This window comes from Callorhinus ursinus, unplaced genomic scaffold (assembly GCF_003265705.2).
Source record: "Callorhinus ursinus isolate GAN/ISIS: 27379988/994484 unplaced genomic scaffold, GSC_fseal_2.0 scaffold78, whole genome shotgun sequence".
Lineage (NCBI taxonomy): Eukaryota > Metazoa > Chordata > Mammalia > Carnivora > Otariidae > Callorhinus > Callorhinus ursinus.
This window is the reverse complement of record NW_027397140.1, coordinates 2,880,166-2,895,130: the sequence shown is the minus strand read 5'-3', so window position 1 is coordinate 2,895,130 and position 14,965 is coordinate 2,880,166. Positions and strand designations below refer to the sequence as shown.

Here is a 14,965-nt window from a genome sequence, read left to right as displayed (position 1 = left end):
ATTTACCACAAAGATACAAATGTAGGGACCCGAAGGGGTACGTGTACCCCAATGTTTATAGCAGCAATGTCCACAATAGCCAAACTGTGGAAAGAGCCAAGATGCCCATCGACAGATGAATGGATAAAGAAGATGTGGTATATATACACAATGGAATATTATGCAGCCATCAAAAGGAATGAGATCTTGCCATTTGCAACGACGTGGATGGAACTGGAGGGTGTTATGCTGAGTGAAATAAGTCAATCAGAGAAAGACATGTATCACATGACCTCACTGATATGAGGAATTCTTAATCTCAGGAAACAAACTGAGTGTTACTGGAGTGGTTGGGGGTTGGAGGGATGGGATGGCTGGGTGATAGACATTGGGGAGGGTATGTGCTACGGTGAGCGCTGTGAATTGTGCAAGACTGTTGAATCACAGATCTGTACTTCTGAAACAAATAACGCAACATATTATAAGAAAAAAGGAAAAGAAGAAGATAACAGGAGAGGAAGAAAAGGGGAGTATGTCAGAGGGGGAGACGAACCATGAGAGATGATGGACTCTGAAAAACAAACTGAGGGTTCTAGAGGGTAGGGGGGTGGGGGGATGGGTTAGCCTGGTGATGGGTATTGAGGAGGGCACGTTCTGCATGGAGCACTGGGTGTTATGAACAAACAATGAATCATGGAACACTGCATCAAAAACTAATGATGTAATATATGGTGATTAACATAACAATAAAAAAATTTAAAAAAAAAGAAGAAATAATACCTATTCTCCTGAAACTGTTCCAAAAAATAGAAATGGAAGGAAAACTTCCAGACTCATTTTTGAGGCCACCATTACCTTGATCCCAAAACCAGACAAAGACCCTATCAAAAAGGAGAATTACAGACCAATATCCTTGATGAACATGGATGCAAAAATTCTCACCAAAATACTAGCCAATAGGATCCAACAGTACATTAAAAGGATTATTCACCATGACCAAGTGGGATTTATCGCTGGACTGCAAGGTTGGTTCAACATCCACAAATCATTCAACATGATACAAGACATTAACCAAAAAAAGAACAAGAATCATATGATCCTCTCAATAGATGCAGAAAAAGCATTTGACAAAGTACAGCATCCTTTCTTGATCAAAACTCATCAGGGTATAGGGATGTAAGGTACATACCTCAATATCATAAAAGCCATCTATGAAAAACCTACAGCGAATATCATTCTCAATGGGGAAAAGCTGAAAGCATTTCCCCTAAGGTCAGGAAGGCGGCAGGGATGTCCACTGTCACCACTGCTATTCAACATATTATTAGAAGTCCTAGCCACAGCAATCAGACAACAAAAAGAAATCTAAGGCATCCAAATTGGCAAGGAGGAAGTCAAACTCTCACTCTTTGCAGATGATATGATACTGTATGTGGAAAACCCAAAAGACTCCACCCCAAAACTGCTAGAACTCATACAGGAATTCAGTAAAGTAGCAGGATATAAAATCAATGCACAGAAATCAGTGGCAATCCTATACACCAACAACAAGAGAGAAGAGAAACAAATCAAGGAGTCGATCCCATTTACAACTGCACCCAAAACCATAAGATACCTAGGAATAAATTTAACCAAAGAGGCAAAGGATCTGTACTCAGAAAACTATAAAATACTCGTGAAAGAAATTGAAGAAGACACAAAGAATTGTAAAACGTTCCATGCTCATGGATTAGAAGAACAAACATTGTGAAGATGTCAATGCTACCTAGAGCTATCTACACATTCAATGCAATCCCCATCAAAATACCATCTACCTTTTTCAAAGAAATGGAACAAATAATCCTAAAATGTGTATGGAACCAAAGAGACCCCGAGGAATATTGGGGATCAGAGGAATATTGAAAAAGAAAAGCAAAGCTGGCGGCATCACAATTCCGGACTCCCAGCTCTATTACAAAGCTGTCATCAAGACAGTATGGTACTGGCACAAATAAAGACACATGGATCTATGGAACAGAATAGAGAGCCCAGAAATGGACCCTCCACTCTATGGTCAACTTATCTTTGACAAAGCAGGAAAGAATGTCCAGTGGAAAAAAGACAGTCTCTTCAACAAATGGTGTTGGGAAAGTTGGACAGCCACATGCAGAAGAATGAACCTGGACCATTTCCTTACACCGCACACAAAAATAGACTCCAAATGGTTGAAAGACCTAAACGTGAGACAGGAGTCCATCAAAATCTTAAAGGAGAACACAGGTAGCAACCTATTTGACCTCAGCCGCAGCAACATCTTCCTAGAAACTTCGCCAAAGGCAAGGGAAGCAAGGGCAAAAATGAACTATTGGGATGTCATCAAGATAAAAAGCTTTTGCACAGCAATAGAAACAGTCCACAAAACCAAAAGACAACCGATAGAATGGGAGAAAATATTTGCAAATGACATATGAGATAAAGGGGTTGTATCCAAAATCTATAAAAAACTTATCCAACTCAACACCCAAAGAACAAATAATCCAATCAAGAAATGGGCAGAAGGCATGAACAGACATTTTTCCAAAGAAGACATCCAAATGGCCAACAGACACATGAAAAATTGCTCAACATCACTGGCATCAGGGAAATCCAAATCAAAACCTCAATGTGATACCACCTCACACCAGTCAGAATGGCTAAAATTAAGAAGTCAGGAAACGACAGATGTTGGCGGGGATGAGGAGAAGGGGAAACCTCCTACACTGTTGGTGGACATGCAAGCTGGTGCAACTCCCTGGAAAACAGTATGGAGGTTCCTCAAACACTTGAAAATAGAGCTACCCTATGATCCAACAATTGCACTACTGGGTATTTACCACGATACAAATGTAGGGACCCAAAGGGGTACGTGCACCCTGATGTTTATAGCAGCAATGTCCACAATAGCCAAACTGTGGAAAGAACCAAGATATCCATCAACAGATGAATGGATAAAGAAGAGGTGGTATATATATACAATGGAATATTATGCAGCCATCAAAACGAATGAGATCTTGCCATTTGCAACGACGTGGATGGAACTGGAGGGTATTATGCTGAGTGAAATAAGTCAATCAGAGAAAGACATGTATCATATGACCTCACTGATATGAGGAATTCTTAATCTCAGGAAACAAACTGAGTGTTGCTGGAGTGGTGGGGGGGGGGAGGGATGGGGTGGCTGGGTGATAGTCATTGGGGAGGGTATGTGCTATGGAGCCCTGTGAATTGTGCAAGACTGTTGAATCACAGATCTGTACTTCTGAAACAAATAATGCAACATATGTTAAAAAAGAAAAAGAAGAAGAAGATAGCAGGACGGGATGAATGAAGGGGAGTAAGTCGGCGAGGGAGACGAACCACGAGAGACGATGGACTCTGAATAACAAACTGAGGGTTCTAGAGAGGAGGGGTGGTGGGGGGATGGGTTAGCCTGGTGATGGGTATTAAAGAGGGCACATTCTATGTGGAGCACTGGGTGTTATACACAAACAATGAATCATGGAACACTACATCAAAAACTAATTTTGTAATCATGGTGATTAACATAACAATAAAGACTTAAAAAATAATAAGGAAAATTATATTCTTTGGTAGACTGTGATATTGTTGCCAATTTTTCACTCTTTCCTGCACCCATATCCTTTGTCACAAGACTCTGCAGAGACTTTCACCAGGGATGCATACCTGCCAACTTATTGTAGATGTGGTTATGGCTGCTTTGGCCATTGTGACATTAGAGGATGTGGCTTAAGCAAAAACTTGAAATGTGCTTGCATGCTTCGGCTTGCTCTCTTGCAAGTATGTTTGCCCAGAAGTTAAAAGATACATGGTGTAAACCTGAACCTAATTTGTAGCTTGGAGCCAAGCCTACATGAGTGCAGTCTAGATTACTCAACCCTTCAGCCAACCTACAGACATGTGAAGTTGAAAAAATAATTGTAGTTTTGAGCCACTGCATTTTAGGCAGATTGTTATGCAGCATAATTGTGACAATAGCTAACTAATACATCTCCCTATGGAACCTTGAAGTAGGACTGCTTGGCAGTCCTGGAATCACCTTTAATTTTCCTTTTTCTCAGAAACTGTCTATCCCTCAGTTTAGCATTCCTTAGTTGTAATATGGCAATGGAGAGCAAATCATCACATCACATATGGCATACCACAGCTTCCATATAGTACCATGTCTTCCTCATGACTCTTGTTAAAAAGACAAATTTCCCAGGAAGCTTATCAGGCTGCTCACATCTCTAGCCAAAACTGGATTGTATGATCACCATCTAACCAAATCACTAACAAGGGGAAGGGGATGCTAAGACTTCAGAATTTATATCTGAGGTGTCTTCATTTGAGTGGAATAAATGAACAACACTGAGATTCTTTGAGCAAATTGAAAGGAAAGTGAGAAGCTGTTAGATAGGAGGCAACACTGACATCTTCATATGGATATCTTGAGAATATAGGCAAAGTGTTAAGAAAAGTGGTTTGTACAAAGTAAGTTATGCTACAAGCTATTTTTAGTTCACTTGTTAATTTTAATTATGAGATAGGAAGGGCAGGTAAAGACTAGGCAGATAATAAAGGGAGCTATAATGGACAAGAAGGCTTGTGTAATCCATGAGTCACACTGACTGCTTCGGCAACCAGCTGCCCAACAGCCCTAGACTATGAGCTTTCCAATTTGATGCACAGCCACAAGGTCCTGAGTAATATACGCATCAAAAAGAAAGTTATTTTGCTACATATATTTCTGTATTTTTGTGTATACACTTATACATAATATATACTTATATATAGATTAAAAATGTTTATATTTATACTATATATAAAAATATATAGGCTCATTTTTATGTACAGTTGACCCCCAAACAACACGAGGGTTGGGGGCAGTGACCCCCAAGACCATCAAAAATCTGTGTATAACTTTTGACTCCCCCAAAACTTAACTAATAATAGCCTACTGACCAGAAGCCTTACTAATAACCTAAAGAGTTGATTAACACATATTTTCTATGTTATATGCATTACATATTGTATTCTTACAATAAAGTAAGTAGAGAAAAATGTTAAGAAAATCATAAGGAGGAGGAAATACATTTACAGTATTGTATTTATTGAAAAAGATCCATGTATAAATGGACCTAGGCAGTTTCAAACCTATGTTGTTCAAAGGTCAACTGTATATATAAATATTAAGAACTTTCCAAAGCAACCTGTAAGATGTATTTAAAAATTCAATACATAAATATACATATATATAAATACATGTAATTAAATAAATAAAGGGGCGCCTGGGTGGCTCAGTCCATTGAGCGTCTGACTCCATTTCCGCTCAGGTCATGATCTCAGGGTCCTGGGACTGAGCCCTGGGTCAGGCTCTGCGCTCAGCAGGGAGTCTGAGGCTTTTCTCTTTCTCTCTCTCCCTCTGCGCCCTCCCCACACTCTCTAAAATAAAAATAAATGAACCTTTTTAAAAAGGGGGGCAAAGCTCCAGAAGGACGGAGGTCGTACAGGTGTGGATTCCGCCGGCGAGGCGGCTTTTTTCAAGATGCCAGGAGCCGTGGCTAAGGGCTCGGAGTTGTACGAGAGCATGGAGAGTTTCGTGGAGGCCCTGAAGCCGGACGGCAGGCGGCGCAGCTCCGAAGACATGGCTCCAGAGACCCTGGGGCTACTGTGCCGGATCATCACAGACCACCGCTGGAGCAACGCAGAAAAACTGATGGAACTGATCCGCCGAGAGGGCCAGAGGATGACGGCTGTGCAGCCCTCAGAGACCACGGTGGGCAACATGGTGAGGAGAATGCTCAGGATCATCCGGGAGGAGTATGGCAGACTCCACGGGAGCAGCGATGAGAGCGATCAGCAGAAGTCCTTGCACAAACTCTTGACATCTGAAGTCCTGAGCGAGGATTTCAGCTTCCCTTATGCCCAACTCCAGTCCAACATCATTGAGGCAATTAATGAGATGCTTGTGGAACTGGAAGGGACTACAGAGAACACTGAGGCCCAGGCTTTGGAGCACATCCACTCCAATTAGGTGATCATGACCATTGGCTTCTTCTGGACAGTTGCGGCCTTCCTCAAAGAGGCTGCCTGAGAGAGGAAATTCCATGTCATTGTGGCAGAGTGTGCTCCTTTCTGTCAGGGTCATGAAATGGCAGTGAATTTATCCAAAGCAGGTATTGAGACAACTGTCATGACTGATGCTGCCATTTTTGCCCTTATGTCAAGAGTCAACAAGGTGATCATTGGCACAAAGACCATCCTGGCCAACGGTGCCCTGAGAGCTGTGACAGGAACTCAAACTCTAGCACTGGCAGCAAAACGCCATTCCACCCTGCTCATCGTGTGTGTGCTCCCATGTTCAAGCTTTCCCCACAGTTCCCCAATGAAGAAGATTCATTTCACAAGTTTGTGGCTTCTGAAGAAGTCCTGCCTTTCACAGAAGAGGACATTCTGGAGAAGGTCAGCATTCACTGCCCTGTGTTTGACTTAGTCCCCCCAGAGCTCATTACCCTCTTTATCTCCAACACTGGTGGGAATGCACCTTCCTACATCTACCGCCTGATGAGTGAACTCTACCATCCTGATGATCATGTCCTATGACCACCACCTGTCCTAAGCAGAAGCTGCTTAGCCAGATACAGAATGGAGAGGGACTTCAGTGTGACTGCTGAAAACATTGTCCTTGTAATGGGGAGTGACCTGGAGTCAATCTGAAAAAACTTAATACTGTTTCCTGCCCTTTTAGTCATCCCATAACAAGGATGCACATTCAGGACTATCTCTTGCCTTTCTGATCTTAACAGAAGCAGGAGGGTTTGACCTATAAATTTTGGAGTCTTTTGGGGCACCTGGCTGGTTCAGTTGGTAGAGCATATGACTCTTGATCTCAGGGTCGTGAGTTTGAGCCCCACGTTAGGCATAGAGTTTACTTAAAATTTTTTTTGGTGGGGGAACCTCTTAACCTCTTAGTGATCTGAGGAGTCTGGAACTTAAGTTTCAGGAACTTAAACTTTCTGGTTCAGTGGGGTGTTAAACTTAACACTGAAGACCTTGCTGGGATACAGGTGTTTGCTCAGAAATGGCTACCACACCTTTTCCTGGGCTGTGCCAATAAAAGCTTCTTAAAGAAAAAAAAAGGGGGGGGCAAAATCTCTGTTTAAAAAAAATTATATAAATAAATACATATGTAAATATATGTTTGTATATAAATATTTTAATATATATTATATATTTTTATATATAATTTACTTATATATATTATATATTTATTTAAAATAATATAATAATATAAATATATATGTATGTACATATTCAGTTTTTACAGTATCTTACAGATTGCTTTGGAAGGTTTTCTTAATTTCACAGCTGAAGTAATTAAAGGGGTGAACTGATGTTTAGTTTTGCCATTTATTGATGATTCAAAAAGATCCAAACATGAAGTTACTATCATCAGCTGCTATTTTAGTTGGTATGCCAGTGAAGAAGTTAAGGCCCGGAGGCAAAAGCACTATTCTCTGAGCAGTTGTTCTCATAACAATAGGAACTCAACAACTGTGTAGGGATCTTCTGCTAGTTTGCTATGTCCCCTGTCTGCAGTGAAGACAAATCCCATCATCCGGAACAAGCTGGTGGAGAAAACCGCAGGGCGCAGAGCACATTCACATGAAAGATGTCAAGGGGCCAATTAGTCTGACTCAGCTCCTGAATCAAAGCATGCCTGGCCTCCTTCAGATCAGGACATCTGCCGGCTAATCCTGAGGTCCAGGACTTCCTCCCCACGCAGCGCCTCACACAGCAAACTCGGCACTGGGAGAAAGTCCCCAGGCACCAGAAGCACTCAGGAAAGTGGGGGGGCAGGGCTGGAAAGGTGTGAGCACAGACGGTGGGGAAAGAGGCCCAGAGCACAGCCAAGAGGGAAGATAGCCACTCTGCGTGAGACCACCGCAAAGGCATCGGGGAGAATGCTGGGGCTGTGAACAGGTCTGAGGGCAAGGCCAATGCAGGCACCTTCTTCCAGCGAGTTGCTGCTGGGAGAAATCAACCAAAGCACCTGAAAACCATGCAGCATCAGCAGGCCCAGTTCTTCACCGGCCCCGGGAGAATGGAAAATAGGCGTAAATAGGCAGCAGCCCCAGTTGAGACTAAGAACGGTCTGGAGTTAAAGGTGCATCTACTTGGTTTTACCACTCAGGTAATATCCTGTTTACTAAGGCAGGAGGGAGAAGAAGGTGTTTCACAGTCAATGATGGTAGTAAGTGCCTGTGTTCCTTCCTCTAGTGTGCTGGCCAAGTGGCCTTACTTAGTGCCTTCCTCACCTCACTTCTCACACCTCCTCAGGTTACTCTGGCCTCCTCCACTCCTCTGCACAGACAATGTGTCCACAGGGTGTGCTTCTGTGCTTACTTCGTTGGTCCTCTTGCATGCATTTTACTGCTAACTACACACTCCATGGTATCTGCTTTTCTTCAGTTTCTATAACCTCTCTTCAACCCCGCCTCTTCTTAGAGACGTCATCCCTCTAAGTGCCCTTAAAGATGGATATTATCCGAATACACTGCAGCCCCTATGTTGTGGTTGGAAAACCCATTTACAACCCTAGGATACCTGTACTAACACTTCTAACAAGCTCACACTGACCTCTTTCCAGAGCTGGGCCTCCTATTCCCAATAGGCTCTAGAACAGGTAAAACACAACATAACCAAAAATGAAATCATTGTCCTTCCTAAGCCTGCTTGCTCTTTCTGAGTTAATTTTTAAAATTAGTGACATTTACTCATTTGTATGAGCTGAAAACTTGGTAAAGATCACTGATTGGGCGCCTGGATGGCTCAGATGGTTAAGCGTCTGCCTTCAGCTCAGGTCATGATCCCAGGGTCCTGGGATCGAGTCCCGCATTGGGCTCCCTGCTCCTTGGGAGCCTGCTTCTCCCTCTGCTTCTCTCTCTCTCTCTTTCTCTCCCTCTCTCTCTCTCTCTCCTCCTCTGTCTCTCATGAATAAATAAATAAAATCTTTAAAAAAACAAAAGGGTGCCTGGGTGGCTCAGTTGGTTAAGCGACTGCCTTCGGCTCAGGTCATGATCCTGGAGTCCCAGGATCGAGTCCCACATCGGGCTCCCTGCTCAGCAGGGAGTCTGCTTCTACCTCTGACCCTCTTCACTCCCATGCTCTCTATCTCTCATTCTCTCTCTCTCAAATAAATAAATAAAAATCTTTAAAAAAAAAAAAAGATCACTGATCACCCCCTTGCTTAAACCAGAGTTTCAAACAACTGATTCCCATGAGTTTCCCCATCTTTTTTTTACTCCAATGGATTCCTTCCTTTCCATATTTCTCAGCACAGGCACTTGCATTTTTACCTGGACTACTCCAAGAGCATTCCAGTTTGCAGCCTGAAAGATACATCCACCTTCTGCACCATGTCATGGTGAGCTCACAAACAAAATCTGAAACAATATCTAAATTCTGTTTAGAACCCTTTCACAGTTCCTTGTCTACCAAACTTTATGCCTATACTTGCTGCAAGGTCCTGAAAACCCACCTCCTTTTCCAACCCAAAACCTTCACTCATACTCTGCCTTCTACAAGGAATGGCTCCTTGCTTAACTCTTTGTGTAGATAATCCCCTCTCTTCTGCATCCCCAAATACCCTGCAAGATAATCCCTAGATCTCCAAACCTGGCAGCCCATTTATTTTGGAGCCTTTGCCCAGTTGGTAATTATAAAAGGCATGCTGGCTGGTGCATGACAGCTTATATTGTCCACTCCAACACCCAGAGTGTATCCCTTAGCCTGGCTCCTAATCATCCTGAAGCAGCCCAGCATCATCAACCTGATCATGGTTTTCCCAAAATCCCAGGCTTGGCTCAAAAGCCTCTTATTCCCTTTTCTAGAAACCAGGGAACACCCTGTGCATATCTTGATTATTGCATTTGGCACATCCTTTTGAACTCATCTGTTTGAGGAATCCTCAAACTGTGAGCTTCTTCAGGAAGTAACTGTATTCATCTTTTTAGGAAGCACCTAGCACAGTGGTCAAGAAATGTGTGTTGGCCTCAATTTATACTCATGGGGTCAATTAGTCCTCAGTTTCATGGCATATTTTGACAGTGGTCTTCTCTAGTCCAGGCATGTCAATGGGCACAGGATGAACTAGAAAGAACACATCCTCAGATGGCCACAGAAAAGTTCCAGATTAGGCCTTCAAGTCACCAATGCCATGTTATTGTCTGGCACTCAATTTCCTTGACACAGGGTTTGTCACCTCTACTAAATACCTTATCATGGCCAACAAAGAGGGCAGGCACATCACACCCTCCAGAATGGAGGCCTACCAGGAGGGCTGACATCAGATAAGCATCAGGAAGAGAGGGGACACATTCCAGCGCTTATTACAACACAGCCCCTGATTTGTAAAGCATGGGAAGGGATTGCCTCAATCAAGTCAGCAATCCCAGAGTGATGCATCTGCATTAATGATGAAAAGGTAGTGCTAGCAGCTCCAAGACAGGGGTTACAGGGTGTCACAGAAATTACAAGCAGGTAAAGAAGAGAGGTGAAATGGAGACGGATATGGTATAGAGGCCCTTTTCATTGAAGTCCCCTTTCCAGGTGTTTCCGGAATGTAGTCATAGAATAACAGTGATATCACTTACTGATTATGAGCCATACCCACTTACATATATTACCTTTAATATTTATAACATTCTACAAGGTAAGTCTTATTATTTTACCTATTTTGCAGAAGAGAAAACCAACTAAGGTAGTCATAGAACTTGCTCAGAGTGGCCCAGTAAATCATCATCAGGTTGAGAACTGGGCCCTAATCTCCAAATCTCATTCTCTTTCTGCTTCAGCATGCTGCACATTCATGAAGAATGGATAGTTGCAATACCTATCTGCCGAGCTGAACGGATTGTAGTCATAATTGTTCTCAAAGCAAAATGAGACATGATACCAGTTTATTCTAAAGTTAAGTGTGAAGATGTGGCTAGGGATCCATCCCTAATTATATTCAGACAAGAGACAAATTGGGCATAGTACTCAAAACCAACACAGATACAGAAACCACTCAAATGACCTAACACACTGCTCACAAAGAGACAAAGACTTGGGGAAAAGGAAATAAAATGTAAATATTCACATTTAATGAATATATTCTTCTGACGAAAAGAGAGCACGTCCAGTTAAAATATTTTTAGAGGAAAGTGATGTATAATGGGCAAAGGGACACATGAGAAATGATGATGAAACAGCAGAATCAAGAAAAGTGTGACAAAAAGATTGACAAAACTCTGAAAAGCCTCCATCAGCTCAAATAGTTACAATAAGCTAAACTTTCCACTTTGATGTCAACAGATTACCTCTAATAACTCTCACTGTTTTACTGATTCCCCTCCTTCTAATCTTTCTTGAGACTTTGAGTCCATAATGAGGTTTATGACATTATGACTCTTTACAGAATTTTATTGAAGTATAGCTCTTTTTTGTCTGACTTCTTTCACTTAGCCTAATTATTTTGGGATTTATCCATGTTGTATTTATCGAAAGTTCATTCCCTTTTATTGTTCAGTAGTATTCTACTGTGTGGATATGCTAAATATTTTTTTTTCTGCTCTACCTATTGAAAAATATTTAGGTTGTTTCTCACTTTGGGCTACTATGAATAAAGATGTAATGAATATGTGTGTATGTTTGCAAGGACATGTATTTCCTTTTCTCTTGCCTAAATATCTAGGAATATAATGGCCGGATCATTGTAGCTGTATAACTGACTTTTTAAAACCTTACAAGCTGTTTCCCCAATGAAGCAGTCCTTCATTCCCACCAGTACTACATCAGAGTTCCAGTTCCCCCACATCCTCATCAACACTAGATATGATTGATCTTTTTGAAATTTTAGCCATTCTAGTAAGTGCATAGTTTTACTTTGAATTTCCTTAACAAGTAATGATAGAGAGCATCCTTCTGTATGCTTATTTGACCATCCATATATGTTCTTTGGTGAAGGATCTATCCAAATCTCTAATCCATTATTTTAATTGCTTTATTTATTTTGCTATTTTAAGTTTTAAGAGTTCTTTAGATATTTTAGATGCCTGTCCTTTATCAAATGTATGCTTTGCAAATATTTTCTTCCAGCCTATGGCTTATCTTTTCATTTTCTTAACTGTGTCTTTGAAGAGCAAAAATTTTAATTTTAATGAAGTCCAGTTCTTTTCTTTTGGAGTCATATTTAGGAAATAATTTACTTATAAGGTGATTTTTATCTTTATGTTGAAAGTAAATTTCTTATAGGCAGTGCATATTTAATTCTTGTTTTTAAATCTAATCTATCATATTGTATCAATTTAATTGAGATATTTAAACCATTTACATTTAATTTCATTACTGTTATGATTTGGATTAATCTATCATGTTGCTATTTCTTTTGTAGTTTTCCCACTAGTTCTTGGCTCATCTTCTTCTTTTCTTCCATGTTCATTTGGATTAACTGAGTATGTCTCATGATTTCATCTCCTTTTTTGACTTATTAGTCATAATTCTTTGTTGTTTTACTTTAGCGGTTACTTTAGAATTAATAGTATATTTACTTAATTTATCACAGCTTAATATCAAATGATATTATACTACTTCACATATAGTATAAAAATCTCACTACTATATACTTCTATTTTTTTCAGCTCTATCCATTATGCTATTATTTCCATTCATTTCACTTATGCATATTTCAATAAACTGCAATATACAGTATTGCTGTTTTTGTTTAAATTCAGTTATCTAATCAAAATTATTTAAATAATAAAAAATATCTTATATGGTGCTTTCCATTCCTTTTATAGACCCGTATTTCCAACTGTGGTAATTTTTTCTGCCTGAGGACTACATTTAACAGTTCTTATACTGCAGTTGTGCTGTCAATTCATTCTTTAAATCTTATGTCTAAAAAATTATTTATTTTGCCTTTGACTGTGAAAGATATCTTCAGAGGATACAAATCCTAGATTGATAGTTGTTTTTTATTTTTCTTTCAGTGGCTTTAATAATGTTGATCCACTGTCTTCTCACTTGCATTATTTCTTTTTTTTTTAAAGATTTTATTTATTTATTTGAGAGAGCGAGAATGAGAGAGAGAGAGCACATGAGAGGGGGGAGGGTCAGAGGGAGAAGCAGACTCCCCGCCGAGCAGGGAACCCGATGCAGGACTCGATCCCGGGACTCCAGGATCATGACCTGAGCCGAAGGCAGTCGCTCAACCAACTGAGCCACCCAGGCGCCCTCACTTGCATTATTTCTAACAAAAAATCTACTGACCTCATTATGCTGTATTTCTGTACATAACATTTTTATCCCCTGACTTTTTTTTTTTTAAAGATTTTATTTATTTATTTGAGAGAGAGAGAATGAGAGATAGAGAGCACGAGAGGGAAGAGGGTCAGAGGGAGAAGCAGACTCCCTGCCGAGCAGGGAGCCCGATGCGGGACTCGATCCTGGGACTCCAGGATCATGACCTAAGCCGAAGGCAGTCGCTTAACCAACTGAGCCACCCAGGCGCCCTCCTCTGACTTCTTTTAATATTTTTTTTCTTTATTACTGATCTTGATCAATTTGATTATGGTGTGGTTGTCTCCATGCTTCTTTTATTTGAGGTCTGTTGAGGTTCTTGAGTATTTAGGATTATAGTTTTCCTCAAGCTTGGAAAAGGTGTGGTCACTATACTTTTATTTTCTTTTTTTTGCCTTCTCCCTCCTTTTTGCCCTCCATAATACTCTTTATAACACTTCTGACCCTTTTTCTTTTCAGTATGTGATTTTAGATAGATTCTATTACAGTGGCTTCAAGTGTGCTAACATTTTCTTCTGCACTTTCTAATTTGTCATTCATCCCATCCAGCATTCCTCATCTCAGATACTGGGTCATTTTTTATATCTTTCATGTCCCTTCTAAACTTTTTGAACATACAAGACACAGTTATAATTTCTATTTTTAATAATTTTTTTTAATTTTGATAGTCTTCTAAATTCATATACTACTATAAAAATAATATGGGAACACTTGGCACTCTGTATCCAATTTCCTATCATGGTTACATTTGGCAAGACTAAATACAATTTCACACCAGGGTATTGATACTTCTACAGTCAAGATACTTTAGTATCTTTACTTTATTTCTAGTATACATCCAATATACTTCACATACATTGCACAAGGTTGCCTCATATCAAGGCCTTTGATAGTTTTCCCCTCTTCAATTCCTCCACCCCCATCTGTGACCCCTGGCAATCATTCATCTGTTCTCCAGATATAGAGTGTGTCATATATAGAATGTTACATAAAGCTAAATATGTAGTAGGCAATCTTTTGAGATACTCTTTTTCACTCAGAGTAATTCCCATGACATCTACCAAGTAATGCACATATCAATTTCTTCCTCCTTCTTTTTGCTAAGTAGCATTCCAATGTATGGATAAGGCAGTTTATTTAACCATACACTCTGCAATACATTTAGGTTGTTTACTTTTTTTTTTTTTTTTTTTTTAGCTATTATGAGTAAAGCTGCTATGAACAGCTTTCATTCTTCTGGGATAAACACCAAAAAAATGCAACTGCTAGGTCATATGGTAAGCACATGTTTGATTTTTATTATAAGAAACTTCAAAATTATGGTATGGAGTGGCCATATCATTTTATATTCCCACCAAAAATGCATGAGTGATCCAGTTTCTCTGTATCCTCACTAGCATTTGGTGTTATTATTATTTTTCATTTTAGTCATTCTGATAAGTATTGGAATGATACCTATTTTGGTTTTAATTTGCCTTTCTCTAATGACTACCAATATTGAACATCTTTGCAACTTATATACACCCTTCAGTAAAATGTCTGTTCATGTCTTTTGCCCATTTTCTAATGGTATCATCATCATCATCATCATCATCATCATTATAATATACACACATGCACACAC

The 14,965-nt window shown here is 40.1% G+C and overlaps 1 protein-coding gene and 1 pseudogene across 2 annotated transcripts in view; one reads left to right on the top strand and one right to left on the bottom strand.

Annotated features, from left to right (window-relative positions):
- GABRB3 (gamma-aminobutyric acid type A receptor subunit beta3) overlaps positions 1 to 14,965 on the bottom strand; it is a 298,302-nt gene that overhangs the window by 122,549 nt on the left and 160,788 nt on the right. The gene's annotated exons all lie outside the window — the stretch shown is intronic.
- On the top strand, positions 5,505 to 7,136 carry LOC112808807 (translation initiation factor eIF2B subunit beta pseudogene; annotated as a pseudogene).